At 30.5% G+C, this 14794-nt stretch overlaps 1 protein-coding gene across 1 annotated transcript in view; it reads right to left on the bottom strand.

The window, feature by feature from the left end:
• The window catches only part of MS3_00007738 (uncharacterized protein), a 63855-nt gene extending 51759 nt beyond the window's left edge, over positions 1-12096 (bottom strand). The window contains exon 1 of the mRNA XM_051216063.1: positions 11938-12096. The gene's annotated coding sequence lies outside the window, so the exon portion shown is untranslated. The remainder of the gene's footprint in view (positions 1-11937) is intronic.
• Positions 12097-14794: the final 2698 nt, after the last annotated feature.

Raw genomic sequence — 14794 nt, 5'->3', positions numbered from 1 at the left:
AGTTGATATCTCACAACAGACCTGGTTGAACTCCACTGGTAACGGCCTCTCATTAGAACTCCAGGAGTATCTCTTGAAGTCAGTCACTAGTGAGCAGATGTTTATTATCAGAAGAGGTTTTGTGGAGATTTTTAGAAATTTCAATAGTTGAAATCATGAGTCAATTGAAGCTAGACCACCATGGAAAACCTGGAAGCACTGGACGGCCGTTTCGTCCTAGTATGGGGCTCCTCGTCAGTGCACATCCACGATCCCGCCCCCCGCTGCATTCGAACCAAGGACCTATCAGTCTCGCGCGCGAGCGCTTAACCATTAGGCCACTTGTAAACTACTTGTTAATTACCAAATAATGAGATAAGGACAAAATAAAATGTATACTTTGAGCTAGTACTATTCCAAGTGCCTGGAACTATGAAGTAAAATTATGCAAATATATGATAAATAGATAGTAATAAATAAAGTGAACACTCTAAAAGATATCGGAATGGTACTGATTATTTCGAAGGTAAACATTCCATAAGTAAATGTTAGAAATAAAGATGTCAGAACCAATTAAACGTTACTAAACTCATCAAACGATATACGTATGGTGATTTCTGACTGAACATTTTTTGTGATCAATGAGGTAGTCCAAAAAATTTGTCGCTGTAATAACTTGCAATGGTGTGGCATTTTCTAAGTGATTTTGCCTTAAAGACTTCATTGTTTTTTACAGCCAAAAATAATTGTACAAATGTCAGTTAAAGACTTCATTTTGTATTGTGTTTAATTAAGATAGGATGCACATCATCTGGACTATCGATTTCAAGAAGTCTACCTGAAGTTTGTGCCGATGATGTCGTTTAGATGAAGGATGAAATCTCCGTAACCAAACTTTCCATCTAGGAGAACAAAACTGTACCATAAAGAAGTACCACTTCATAGTAACATAATAAAAGTAGTATATTTATCTTACAATACAGTGGATTATTGACCACCTATGAATTGAAAAGCTACTACTCATGTGAACGGGGTTGAAACCATTGGAATATCTTTCTTTATCGGAAATAAATACTTAAAAGTCATCGCCTACTAATTCGTTGGGTAATTCATGTATGTTTCCATTAGAAGTCAAAAACAAATCAAGTAGTTTCTGTTCTTAGTAACCTACGTCTTAGTGACTAAAAACTCAGTAAACTGATTGATTAACGACTATGATAAACAGAGTGGTCCCTAAGATTTTATCCAAACGTTATATGATGGAAAGACAATAGTTCATGTTGTTTTTTTATTTTACCATACCACCACTTAAGTGATTTAGACATGTACTGAATCATTGTTCAGTGCTCAATTTTCCTTAAAACTGTTTTTAGTATACAAACAGTATAGAAAACTTGATGAAATTACTTATTAGTTTTCGTTAACTCAAAGATTTTTCCAGAAAAATGTAGATGTTGATTAGTTATAATTTATATGCATTTAAATATTGTTTTTCTTCTTAGATGAATACATCTACCAAATAAGGGAATATTTGTACAAACCTACGGACAACTGATAATGTGTACTACCATTTTTTTCATTTAAGTAGTAACAAATAATATCCAAAAAATCACACTAAGTCATGCTCCAAATAACTCCAAGTGTATATACACGGAAAATAGGAATAAATTAATATTTTAAACTTATTTATTTTTTATTGTATTGTAATGTAACAAATTCCACTAAACTGAATCAGTATTTAAAAACCACACACATATACAAACTAGTTTATGGTGTACATTAACCTTAATGGTTAAATAATTGTATATAGTTAGGTTCAGCGTTTGCACCCTTGGGCTTATCTCAAAACGATAAATCGTTTGAAATTGTTACAATATTATATGTAAGTTAAAAGATAAGTAAGCTTAGAAAAGTTGGCAAGTATTTAGGATATTTAAAGTTTGGAATCACAATTACATTAATAAACGATATCCTTGAGTTCAGTTACAGTTGTATAAGCTAATTTGTTATGATAGGGGGTATGAAATAAATTACAAACTAAAATTCTTTAAAATACCTAAACACTAAAAAATGACTCCTTTTTTGTATTGGTTGTTTGAATTTTTTGGTGATGTTTAGGACTACAATTGATCAGGTACATCCAGGTGACGAGTCTCAAACTTGACGAAATTCACGTCATGGATTTTACTGCTAGCCACCATGTTATATTATTTCTATATGACTCAGATCTCTATAAAATATTGAACAACAACACCTTTAAATGATAAATTGTCGCATATGATAATATACTTAATTTACATGATACAATACCTCATCAAGTGAAATTATTTACACGAATAACATGATTTGAACAAGCCTCCAATTATTATGGTTTAAATAAATTCACGTACATTCAGAGACATTTCTAGAGGAAATTGTACATGAATTGTAAGTGTAGGTCTGTGAAGATAATTGGATTTCACTGAAACCACAAAGTGATCTTAGCTAGACTACCATTAAAAACCTGGGAGCACTGGATAGTGTGGGCCATCTCAACAATGAATGTCCACAACTCAGTAAGTGAGGGTCTGTTATAACTGTGAAAATAATGCTGATTAAGGGATAGCGAACTATTGATCGGACCAAAGACGCGCAAACACGTAGAACGACCTAGGGTTCTGATTGATCTCGCTTCCCTGTCTAGCCCAGTCAATTGAGTCCAGAACACAAGTCACAGCCTCGGATATATGAATCCTTATATTTTAAACATACTTTGTTTATATACCAGTCAAGCAGACCACAACGTACCATAAAATAGAAAATAACATTGTACAATAATGGCCAGTAGGAAAATGACACGTTAAACAAATATTGACCAATAAGATGATACCATTCCATGTCCAAGGATAGCATTAGGCTTAACAGGATAATTTTTGGGATATTTTCCTGAATATCCCAACAGGGTCGAACCCAAAACTTTTAGTCTTGCTTGTGATTCAGGATTTCGATGAAATTCAACCATCTTCTTAACCACATAGTGGTAATTATCGTGTGTTCACCAGTGATTAGCTTCTAGAGGACATTTCAGTAGCTCTGAGGAAAGCCGTGACCAGTGGAGCTAAACTGTATCTGGTAAGCTACCCATAGAAGACAATGGAAGATAGTCGCTCATTATCGTGTACTGATTTTAGTTAGATATTTACACAGTTGTATATCGGCTGATTGGTCTAGAAGTTAAGCAGTCGCGTACGTGATCAATCGTCCTGGGTTCGATTCCCACTTGCGGGATCGTAAACGTGCACTGCTGTGGAACCCCACACTTAGAAGAACCATTTGCCCAGTTCTTTCGGGTATTCAATGTCTGCCTAACTTCGATCGATCCATGATTTCTGCAATATTCTTGATTTAGTAAAGAGAAAGTGAATTTGTTTTGAAGCGATTACTCTATGCTGAAAACATTTATCAAAACGATAATGATAATTAAATTAGATAAATGAAGTAATAAGATAGAGATCATTGTAATAAGCAAACTAAATGAATCTATCTAATTCGAAAATCACTTACAGTTTGAAAAAATAATCTAATATAAGTTTAGTCTTTTTTTTCTGTACAAAAAAATGACGCGATGTATTTAATAACTAAATTGTTTCTACATAATACTTGACTTCCATAAGTTATTTTCTTTGTAGAGTTGTCTATTTTGTTTCACTGATAAAAGAACTATGTAATCCACTCATATGTTCGATAGTTAAGTAATTAAAATTGGTGCCTAATTAAAATAATCTTTGAACTCATAATGATTACCTCGAAAATGGTTATTATATCATATAATCAGATATTTGGTGTTTATGCTTTAAACTTTTTGTTTAAAGTATAGATTATACGAATATTAAAGATGTTGAGTTAAACTATCATTATCAAAAACCGTATTTAAATAAAGAACAGTAGAAGAAAGTTAAACTCGAGTGAGTACACATTTTTGTAAATCCCTTGTGATCTACGGTGACTTTTTTCATCGAATAGATGTAATATGGCCAGTATTAGAAACTAGGCCAAGTGTTTTATCCTATCCTGGAACTGTTCAGCTGGATATACCTGCATCTCAAAGTTAATGTTTGGTACTGAATTCGAACATAATACTTTTCATTTCAAACATATAACGCGTTATCCACTTATCTACTGAGTCTATATATGACTTCATATATCTATATCTAGGTGATACACACAAGTTTGCATATTCTAACGAAGACTGACAAACATTTAAGCAAGTATATTAACTACAGTGAAGTTGTTTTTACAGTAACCAAATCAACTTGATGCTAAAACTGAAGACTGAGAATGGATGTATCTTTGTCATTTTTCCTTTAAGTGTATGTTTACATTTTAGGAATAATTCAATGTCAGCAGAACATGTAACCAATTACATAAAATCTTATTTATATTTACAAATGAACTAATGGTGCTGACAATGAAATCAAGTTGATAAATTAAACATTTTGATCATGTAAAACTATAACATTCTAACAAGAAAAAAATTCTAGATTTCTACTACCATATTAGGAATTTTAATTGTGAAGAGTCAACCCGAATGTCACAAAAGTCGATGTAATTAATACAACAAATAAGAGTTGACAAAATATTATTCCAGACAAAATCATATAAGAAGATGGATTAGAAATCTAAGAATAACTAACAAAGAATAGAATTATTAGTTCCTACACTATTGTTACACCTGAATCCGACATTAAATGTTAATCTTGGAATTTTTTGAAAAGAACAGCAACCTCTATCAAGATGCCATTTAAATGTAAACAATTCAAAGATAATACATGTTAGATAAGGTACTTCACAGATGTAATTAAACTAGCTAAATAGATCTACTAATAAATATGTAGTGACTTTGAAATCTAGCGATTATGTAACATAATCGGTGATTGTTGATAATAAGTAACACATTCTACCTCAATGTTTTACATTTAAATGAACTATTGATAACCTTTGTCATTTGAATACAAGTTAACTATCGGATGATGAAGCTTCTCATTTTATATAATCTTCAAATTAATTCGTTACATCACTAACTGGTCCTACTTGGACAACCGATGAAAATTAGGATGCAATAGACAGCTAGATTATCCTAAAATGGGACTCTTCTATGACCCCATTGTCTATCGAAAATGTACATATCTCCACAGCTTCATATTACTAATAGTAATAAAGTTTCGGTACACAGTACTCAATAACTGCGAGATGTAGTTTATGGAGTCCAAGTGAGATACCATGTCTAGCGGAGTTACATACATTTCGGATATCAAAACGTTATTTGCCACAGCCATTGAAAGATAGTCAAGAAATAGTGCGAACCGAGTGGCCTTTATCATTGTAAACCACTGAGTTCCGGCTCTGTAGTCTAAAGTATAAGGTTCCACTGCTAAGGAGCCCATACTTGTAGGCAACCGATGTTTAATGCTTCCTGGTTTTTAATGGTGGTTTATCCAATTTGTGATTTAAATTGTAGAAACTCTATAACCTCCAAATAAATTCTATGCATTAAAAACAAATATCCTTTAAACTATTTACATCATATTCATTCAATTCAATAATGATTTCTAAATCAATAATGTCTGAAACACATTCACTTCCCTCTATATCTTTATCAACTTCAAGATTCCAATAGGTCCATAATTCGATTGTGTTGAAACTTATTATAAGAATTTGATGCCAAAAATTAAAAATACTTTACCATTTTTAAAATGTGACTTTACATAGAAATCGTAAATGGATTTATTAAAATCATAAACTAAATAAATTTTGATCCATGAAAAAGTTTTGGGATGTTACAGTTACGTATGAATGAATAATTGAAAAGAAGAAAACATAAGATGTAAAATCAAACAGTTTCATGATAGGTCTTAAGAAAAAGTGGTATCACAGTAAATTCACTATATTATAAAGATTTCAACAAGTTTATAGATTTGATTTAAATGGTTCAACAGCAACATATATAACTAGAAAAATATGCTATATCATCCATATATACTACTGAGAAGCAGCAAAGTTGAACGAAACATCTTTCTAGTTTTTTTCCTAGTTTTAAGTGTTTTTTCAACTGATATTAATAGAATACAAACTCGTAAGGTGAGACCAGTTAAATAGGATCAACGATTACTTCTAAAGTGATTAGAGGTCATTAGTCAGTAATCTATCTCCTAAGAAAAACATGAGATTTCAGTAAGTAAGTAAGTATCGATCGTTCAAACTTACCGAAAAGTATGGATTATTTTTAATACAATAAATGGAAACTTCGATATGATATATTTCAATAGCTATTAGTAATTTCAAACTTCTTCAGGCTTTTGACTGCCTAAATACCATGACATTACTGTAGATAAGTAGTCAGCCTATACATAAAAATAATTGTGTGCCACATATTGAAATATTTTAATCGAAAATTGCATTCAGAAATATTAAAACTTTGATTTGAGTAAACCAATTAGATTCAATTGCAATAATTTTAAAGTTAATCTCGGCTAATTTTTGTTGTTTTTTTTCTTTCTATTCAAAAGAATACATTCAACTAGAAACACAAACTGTACACAAAATTAAAATAAGTTACATGTCAGGTAATTGTCACAATCTTTTGTGTCAAGTCACTAACCAGTGAAAATCTCTCTCTTAAAATATTGATTTATTTACATGAAAGATGGGTTGACTACTAAGATACTAATTACCAGAAATTTTTTTAAATAAAAAAGAATTAGTTAATCTTATTTTTTTCAAAAAAGTGGAGAATGAAATATAAACTATGATAAACAGTTTGTAAAATTTTATTTTCACAACATATATTTCATTGATAATAGTATTTAATTTTATATTCTTTATCGAATAATGTTATATCCCGACGAGAATATTGAATGGTAACTGCTGGGATCCATTCATGGACTAATACTATATATATATAGTATAATTATTAAGTAGCTAAATTATGCATATTTATATTCCCTTTAGTAAAAGCTTTATTTTGACCCATAGAATTACCGTTCTTCAGTTATGCCCAGTCTGTTATATACAGTCTCTCAGATTCACAGATCAGATCTTGTATAAATGTTATTTTGGTTTGTAAATAAACCCAGTATGTTTGATATGCATAGTTCATATCGCGGAGGCTGTGATTAGTGTTCTGAACTCCAACAGCCCGGGCTAGTCGGGAAGAAGGATTGATAAGTACTCTAGACTTCTCGTACGGGTTTTATGAGTCATCGGTTCGGTTGATAAATCACTGTGGCGAAACTATTATTTATGAACAAGGCAATCAGGTATAAGATAACAGGTTTCGGATTTTGGTGCAAAATTCACTCATCCATTTGGTTAAAATAGAGTTTTGTCATTATATCTGATGTCAGTTCGTGATGATAACTCTAAATCTAACCTTAACTATCAACTATAAATCATAATTCGAATTCCTCACACTGGTTCATAACCCTCATTCAGTCCTAGTTATTAGGTAGACACTCTTAAGGCCACTAGGACATCGCTCAAACGTTGATCATGAATTATAGTCTCATTATCACTGTTCTCTAATTTGCGGTATCATTACATCATATATTGATAAGGGCACAGGGCCACAAGTTATAACAAATAGAATAAACAAAACTGAGTGTAACATCTAAAATGAACTCGGTTTGAATATATATGGAAACATTTAAGATTTAATTTCATTATAGGAAAAATCAGTAACAATGAAATGAGATGTGGAAAAAATTTCTACCTGGCAGGTTTTTCCCTCTGAAAATTTAAAATCAGAAATCTATTGATAATAGTAATAATAATACTAATAATAAAGAGCGCTTTGTACAAAATAAAATTTAGATAAGATGCGAATTTTTTTCTTAAATTTAAAACCGATGAACTAAGTAAATGAATTAAATAGAGAGAGAATTCCGTTTTTTTATTTTTTTATTTTTTCCTCTCATTGTTGCATATTTTGATTAGGATTTTCTTCAGTCATAATCTCACATTTTATTATTTGAATTATCACTTTGATCTATCCTTTCTGTGCTTTATTTTTTTTAAATTTTCACTTAGATACATAAATATATGTATATAAAAAATGTGTGGAAAATTTTTTTCTTTATAGCATTTCTTCTATTTTCTTCACAAACTAAAGGAGGATAAAATTATTCTCTTAATGTTTATTCTTCGTTTTTAAACAATATTCAATGGATTAATTGTAAATGTTGCACAGTTTTCTAGGTCAGCTAGATAGATATGTATGTATCCCATTATAAAGAAGAGTTGAATTTGTACCGTTGTTGATATTAAAACTGAAATTTGATCAGTCTCATAAGAAATATACGTGTCCTTTGAGAATGGCCTGGATACAGAAGTGATTTAGAACAGATTCATTGTGGCTGGAAGCGGAGCCCAAGAGCTGTCTTTCATCCATTTGGACATTCATTAGCTTGATGACACAGAGGCTATTTGAGTCTTATGGTACTGAATAAGAGTCCTCATATGAGTATCAACACTGGAATGTATTTACATTCAACCGATTTTAAGATTCCTCTTCTAGCTATAACTCATCTATTCTACATAAAAATGCATTTTCGGGGTGGTTAGAGGTAGCTAACATGAAACCTATATTTCATGTTATTTATTAGTTGTCAGCCATGAGTATGTTCAATCTTGAGAAAACTGATATAAAATTGAATTTCTAACATTATTTTATCTAATGAAATCATTATAAAACAATATAAATCATCAAAATACATCTTGTTATTCATTTTATTTTCTATGGAATTCATATGATTTAAATAGTCAAACAATTAACTGAATTAAGTATTAGTAAAAATGAATCTCTAGTCTTATTAACGTTTTGTTAACTAATTATTTATTGAAATATCATAGGATACCCATTGTTATAAAGATTTGAAATTCGTCATATTTGCGATATGTTTTTCTGATGTATGAAGCGTTCATTTCACCAGAACTATTAATCATTATTAGATGTTTTATAGAAAATACTAGAATTGTTCAATTCTATTCATTTTAAACGCTTTCAATTAATAATTGGGAATAGATCTAAGTTTAATAGGGTGAAACTGACGGTGAGAAATTTTCATTAAAGACACACATATATATGCATATTCAACAACTTATGAACACATTACTATATATTGTCAAATGTTATCAATTATTTCATGTCTAATTAATACAAAATTTCTGTAATTTTTTATATCAGGCATGAAATAACTAGTTTAAAAAGAACTAATCGCACATACGTATTCAGTTCAATTTTAAAACATATTTCTCATGTATTGTTTAAGTTATATTTTAGTGGCCCAAGATATGACACCAAATCGATCGTATGATTAATTGTTATTGATATATACATGTTGCCAATCCTCGTATATAATTGACTTAAATCGCCCTAGTTGATAACGGAATTTAATAAATCAAATAAGAGAATGGATTTTTTGAATACGTTTATTTTGTACACTCATTGATCTGATCAAACAATCAGATGGACGAGGCGAATGAAGCGAAATGACGTGCAGTAGAGAAGGCGTATGAGCCGACTCAAATTAATCAAGCGTTAACCGATATTTATAGTCACAAAAATAAGTTACAAACATGTAATGAGTAAGATACGACATGCACACACATAGCTCATATAAAAATAGTCAAGGTTGATAAGTGAATAAGTGACAATGTCAAAACTGATTCAAGGAGAATGAATAAATTGGCCTATCTAGAAGCTAGAATAAGCTATATGGGATTAACATAGGAACCGACGCTAATATATATATTTATATATATGACATATTCATTTGTCAACTTTTATTGAGTAGCCGTGAATAATCAAATCTTATTACAAAACAGTTTTATTAATTGCATTTTTGTTATAAAAGCATTCAGTCTGTTGTACACAAACATGATTATAAACATTTACATCATTTTTTCGTTTTAAGAAATAATGTTCAATAGTCATTGTAACATAGTTAATCTTTGTAGCACAGATATCTCAGATAAATAGACGAGATAAAAATGGCTGTGTATTATAATCTGAAATCCAATGAATACAAATACTGTGATAAATATCATACAATATTTTGTTTTAATAGAGCTGTAATCATTCAAACTATTCGTGCTTCTAATTCATTTTTTGTATTAGCTGTTTAAATCTTCCCGTTGATGTTTAGAACTGCAAATGACCAGTCTCATACTGGTATTTGTGCATCCTGTGTGGATTACCTCTAAGTCACGAATTTTATAATGAAAGATGGATGGTGGCTGGCAGTGGGATCCAGGACATGTGTTTCGTTTCAGTCAACATCAACTCTTGGATGCAGGCACATCCAGCTGACGAGTTCCAAATAGGACAAAAAGCGCGTTCTATATTCTACTGCTTATAATGATTCATGTCTCTGTTTTTTCCGTGGAATAATTAAACAATAATGAAACACTTAAACAGATAAATATGTACCTGATTTATAGTTTTTGCAATGTCTATGTATTTATATTAATTGGGAAATAAATGATATTTATTTTGGTCAAATAAATTCAATGCTTATAGAATGATTGTTTGATAGAGTAAAAAACTAAATAATTCATTGACTAGTTTACTTACATATCGTGTAAATTGAAGATATATAATTGTGTGTGATGTACTATAAATCTATTAGTTATATTCAAGAAAAATACATCTAACTGATAGATTTGATTTAACTGTATCCTTTGTATAAAAAGATAATTCGAAGAATTATAAAGTATGCAAAATAAAGAGTTAAAACAACGTAATGTGTATCTCTTACAGTAAATTGACATAAACTATAATGAGTATCAAATGTAATGATTTTTTACAAAAATTTCTCCCTTTCATGCTAATGGAAAATTAGAAAGAAGAAAATAGCTAAATAGTCTTAAAATGAATTTTTTAAAGGTGAACATCTTTAACACTCGAAAAACTTGAACACATGGACCTCAAATATTAAATCAGTAACAGTGGAATTAATCAACTGAGTCTGTATTCATTGATATATGTACTAGAATTTCTGGTAATTAGCAATATGACAAAGATATTAACGAATATCACTGTTCCATAGTTGTTTTAGTTCTGATATGATTAAATCCAAAGTTCACATTTTCACAATATAATCTATAAAATATTATCTTGAAGTTAGTTGGTGTCTTCCCTAAACAGAAATCGTACTGTATTGCAATGAGATTAAACATATAAATGTAGAATATTAAATTCTGATACAAGAAAAACAGAAACAGTATATTTAGTGTGCAACTCATAAGTCCTGTCCTGCGTTCAGTATCATTTTAAGCCATAAGCTTGAGATCAGTTAGTGAATTGTTTAATCATATTTAAATCAAACTTATTACGAGCATTTCACTTAAAAAATTAGACCAGCTCTGTGGACGACTGAATTTATTGAAAGTTCAATTATTCTAGATTGCTAAGTACTAACTTCCTATCGTTGCTAATATTTGTTACTAGTTTCTTGATAGTTCTAATTTTAGTAAGTTTCTATCACCTATATTACATAAACAGATATTTATTACCAAGTAGAATATTCATCCTGCTATATTGTTCAGTACTATATAACATTCAGACTATCAGTCATAACTAATTTGATAACAATTTCGATATAAACAATTTTTTTATTTTACTAGACTACATCAGATAAATCATCTCCGCCTGGTGTCCCTCCGGGGGCTACTGCCGGTCGCAAGCCTGGATAAAGGAGGAGGGTTGGGCATGGGGTTAGCGACCCCATCCCGTAAAAAACTAACTCGCTAAAAAACGCTAACCAGAAAAAAGAATTATTCAAACATCAGATAAATCACTTCACAATCTGTTAGTAACAAACATGAATAAACTACAAACAATAGTTAATACAATTCAGTCATTCTATTCTTTTAAATTGTAAAACAAATTTAAGAAAATAAACATCCAAGAACATGACTTACCATAACTGAATATGATTAATTTCTATAAACTTTTGTTTTTCTTTTTTTAGAAAATGTAAATATTTTTTTTAATTATTATTCAGTTAACAAATAATTGGATCTAACGGACATGTTGAACAATATAAAGTTTCATATAATTATAATCATCTGTAATTGTTTTATTTTTCTATCCATACCAAAAGCATTGAATTACATAAACACAATAAGTATGAGAACAATTCTTATATTGAGTAAAACTGAAATGACAAGTGAAAAACGAAAAAAAGAGATGCTGATTTTTTCTTCATAATTTTTTTCATCAAATAAATAGAAATTCATTAATTGACCAATCAGTGATCAGTGTGTCCATACACCTAAATTTTTGATTGGTTAAATTTTAAATGAATAAAATAATTTAGTTACCAACTTTATTTGAAAGTTTAGGCTTTAAATTTCAGTCATTTTTTTATTTATCGTGACAAGGTTTCATTTGTTGAACGGGAAATTAATAAAATAAAGGGATTTGAATGGTTTTTGTATAGATAATTCCGAATCAATAGTAATAATTATCGTTAGTGCATAGATTTGAGCATGATAATTGGTTACCATGTTCATGATGTTTAAAACGAATGGTTGAAATATATATTTTTTTATGTTCAGTTGTTGAAAATAATCAACAGAAAGCCATAAAACTAGACTATGGACTGGGTTTCACTCATTTGTAGTCTTGAGAGAAATATTATTTAAGACGGGATTCAAACCTGTATCTCACAGTATCACATTCAAAGAAATAAGTACATGGACATTTAAGCCCCGATTGATATCATGCTCGGTTGTGATACTCAAACTGGACTGTCACTGATTAGTAACTGGTGGTATATTTATTTAGTTGGATTTTCATCACTATGAAGTTCATTTATCAATAAAAATCCATGTGAATAGAAACTAAACGGAAATTATAATTATACGCATCCGTTGTCGTCGGGGAACAAAACTTATATTAGTGTGACCTGAAGATCAATGACCGCAATATTAAGTGGAGATAAAATAACTGATGATTGTATACATAATTTTGCGCAAAACAGTCCAACCATTATTGTCTTGGATTCTATAATTAACCTGAAATTCGCACATGTCTAAAACATTCTCAGAATTCTTGATATAAAAGCCTAAGTTAACACTTAAAATATTGTTTATTGGCTTAAACAGCATCCGACTTTTACTATTTCGAGTTGGTTATTCCTTAGTAAAACTTCACGGCTTTAAAAATAGATTGTTGACATATCGTTTCCTCTTACTTATGTGACTATCACCATAGTAATGCAGCATTATATTTTAATATGCATATGAGGGTGACCGTAATCCCGAACGCTTCGCTTGTTGATCAACCTTAAGATGGATAATTCAGAGTTCTAGTAGGATAATATCTTCCGTAAAATCAACAAGTATGGTGTCAGGTGATTATCCATCAATAATCGTTCTACACTTCAGGTTGGTAGTAGCTAGAATGTGTGAGTTTATCCTGTTGTAACCGTGTTATTGAATACATGTAGAATTGTCTGCTTCTTGGACTTCACTAGCTTTTCATCTGACATTGGTTATTAATGAAAATTGGCTACGAAGCCAGTACAACAGAGCTTGCAAACATGAAGCATGTTGGTAGTAATATAAACGCAATTTTCCCAGGGAACATCAGTTCCCTTAAGACTATAGGTACACCTTGCTGACGAGTGTCAAATAGCACGAAACCTGGGTCCAGGGTTTCCAGTTGACTACGTCCAAACATCACCTTATCTCAACATATTGCACGCAATGTCGAATCACCGAGACTAGTGGCCACATTGCAAATCGGTCGATAGGATTCGAGCTGTATTAAGAAGGACCTGACACACATGACATTGGTCACTACCAAGCGATCAATCATCAATTGTAAATACACCAAATGTTGAACAGTAAAATATAATGATAATACGAATCCCATTACTTAGCTTCACATGTTTAGTAGAATGTGGAATTCTGAGTATACTTTTATTTTATTTTTTCGTAAGTGTGGCTATATATATAATAGAAATTCTATATGAAAAAGGAATGTTAAAATAATGAATATCTTTCATGTTCAGGAGAATGGGATGTTGGTTATATTAGTTCTTACAAATTTTTCGTCTTAAGGTAGATATTTTTTACTCATTTTTTGGTACTTTTGTTCAGGCGCATAAATTTCAGTGTACCTGCATCATGTTCCAATAAAAAGAAAGATGGAAATGGAATGGACTGTGTGTGTCTAATAAAGTGACATTTATCATTTGGTTGTACCATTTTATATATCTCTTTACAAACATATATTAAAATCAAAAGATTCACTACACATTTTTCTAAGTGTCTTCAATACTCTATACAACACAGCGAAATCATTTCGCGAATGCCCACGTAGAAATATTCGGTAATAATATAGGATAATAAGTAATATATAAGAATATACAAATCGTTAAAGCAATTGTGTAGTAGTCCCAAAACATACAGTATCTTTATATAATACTTTGGAAAAAATGTGTGTTCAGTCGTAACGAAACATGCAAAGATCAACAAAGTTCAGAAGAAACGCATACACCAAGATAAATGAAATTCAACATCGTTTTTACCATAGAATCTGAAGACAGATCAAAATGCGTATCATCCTAACAGGATATTCAAGTTATTTTATTGCCTTATGCCAAAGTTAGTAGTTTTACATTTAGAAAGATTCAGTAAAAGGTCATTCGAAGTAGGCTATTGTTCGATGAAGTGAGAGAGGTGAACAGCTCATCTGTATTTTAATATAATACAGGGATAAAAATAATACTAGGTATTACATCTACATATTAATGTCTGAAGATAATGA

The sequence above is a fragment of the Schistosoma haematobium genome, chromosome 4, assembly GCF_000699445.3.
Source record: "Schistosoma haematobium chromosome 4, whole genome shotgun sequence".
Taxonomy (NCBI): domain Eukaryota; kingdom Metazoa; phylum Platyhelminthes; class Trematoda; order Strigeidida; family Schistosomatidae; genus Schistosoma; species Schistosoma haematobium.
This window is presented reverse-complemented; position numbering and strand designations above follow the sequence as displayed.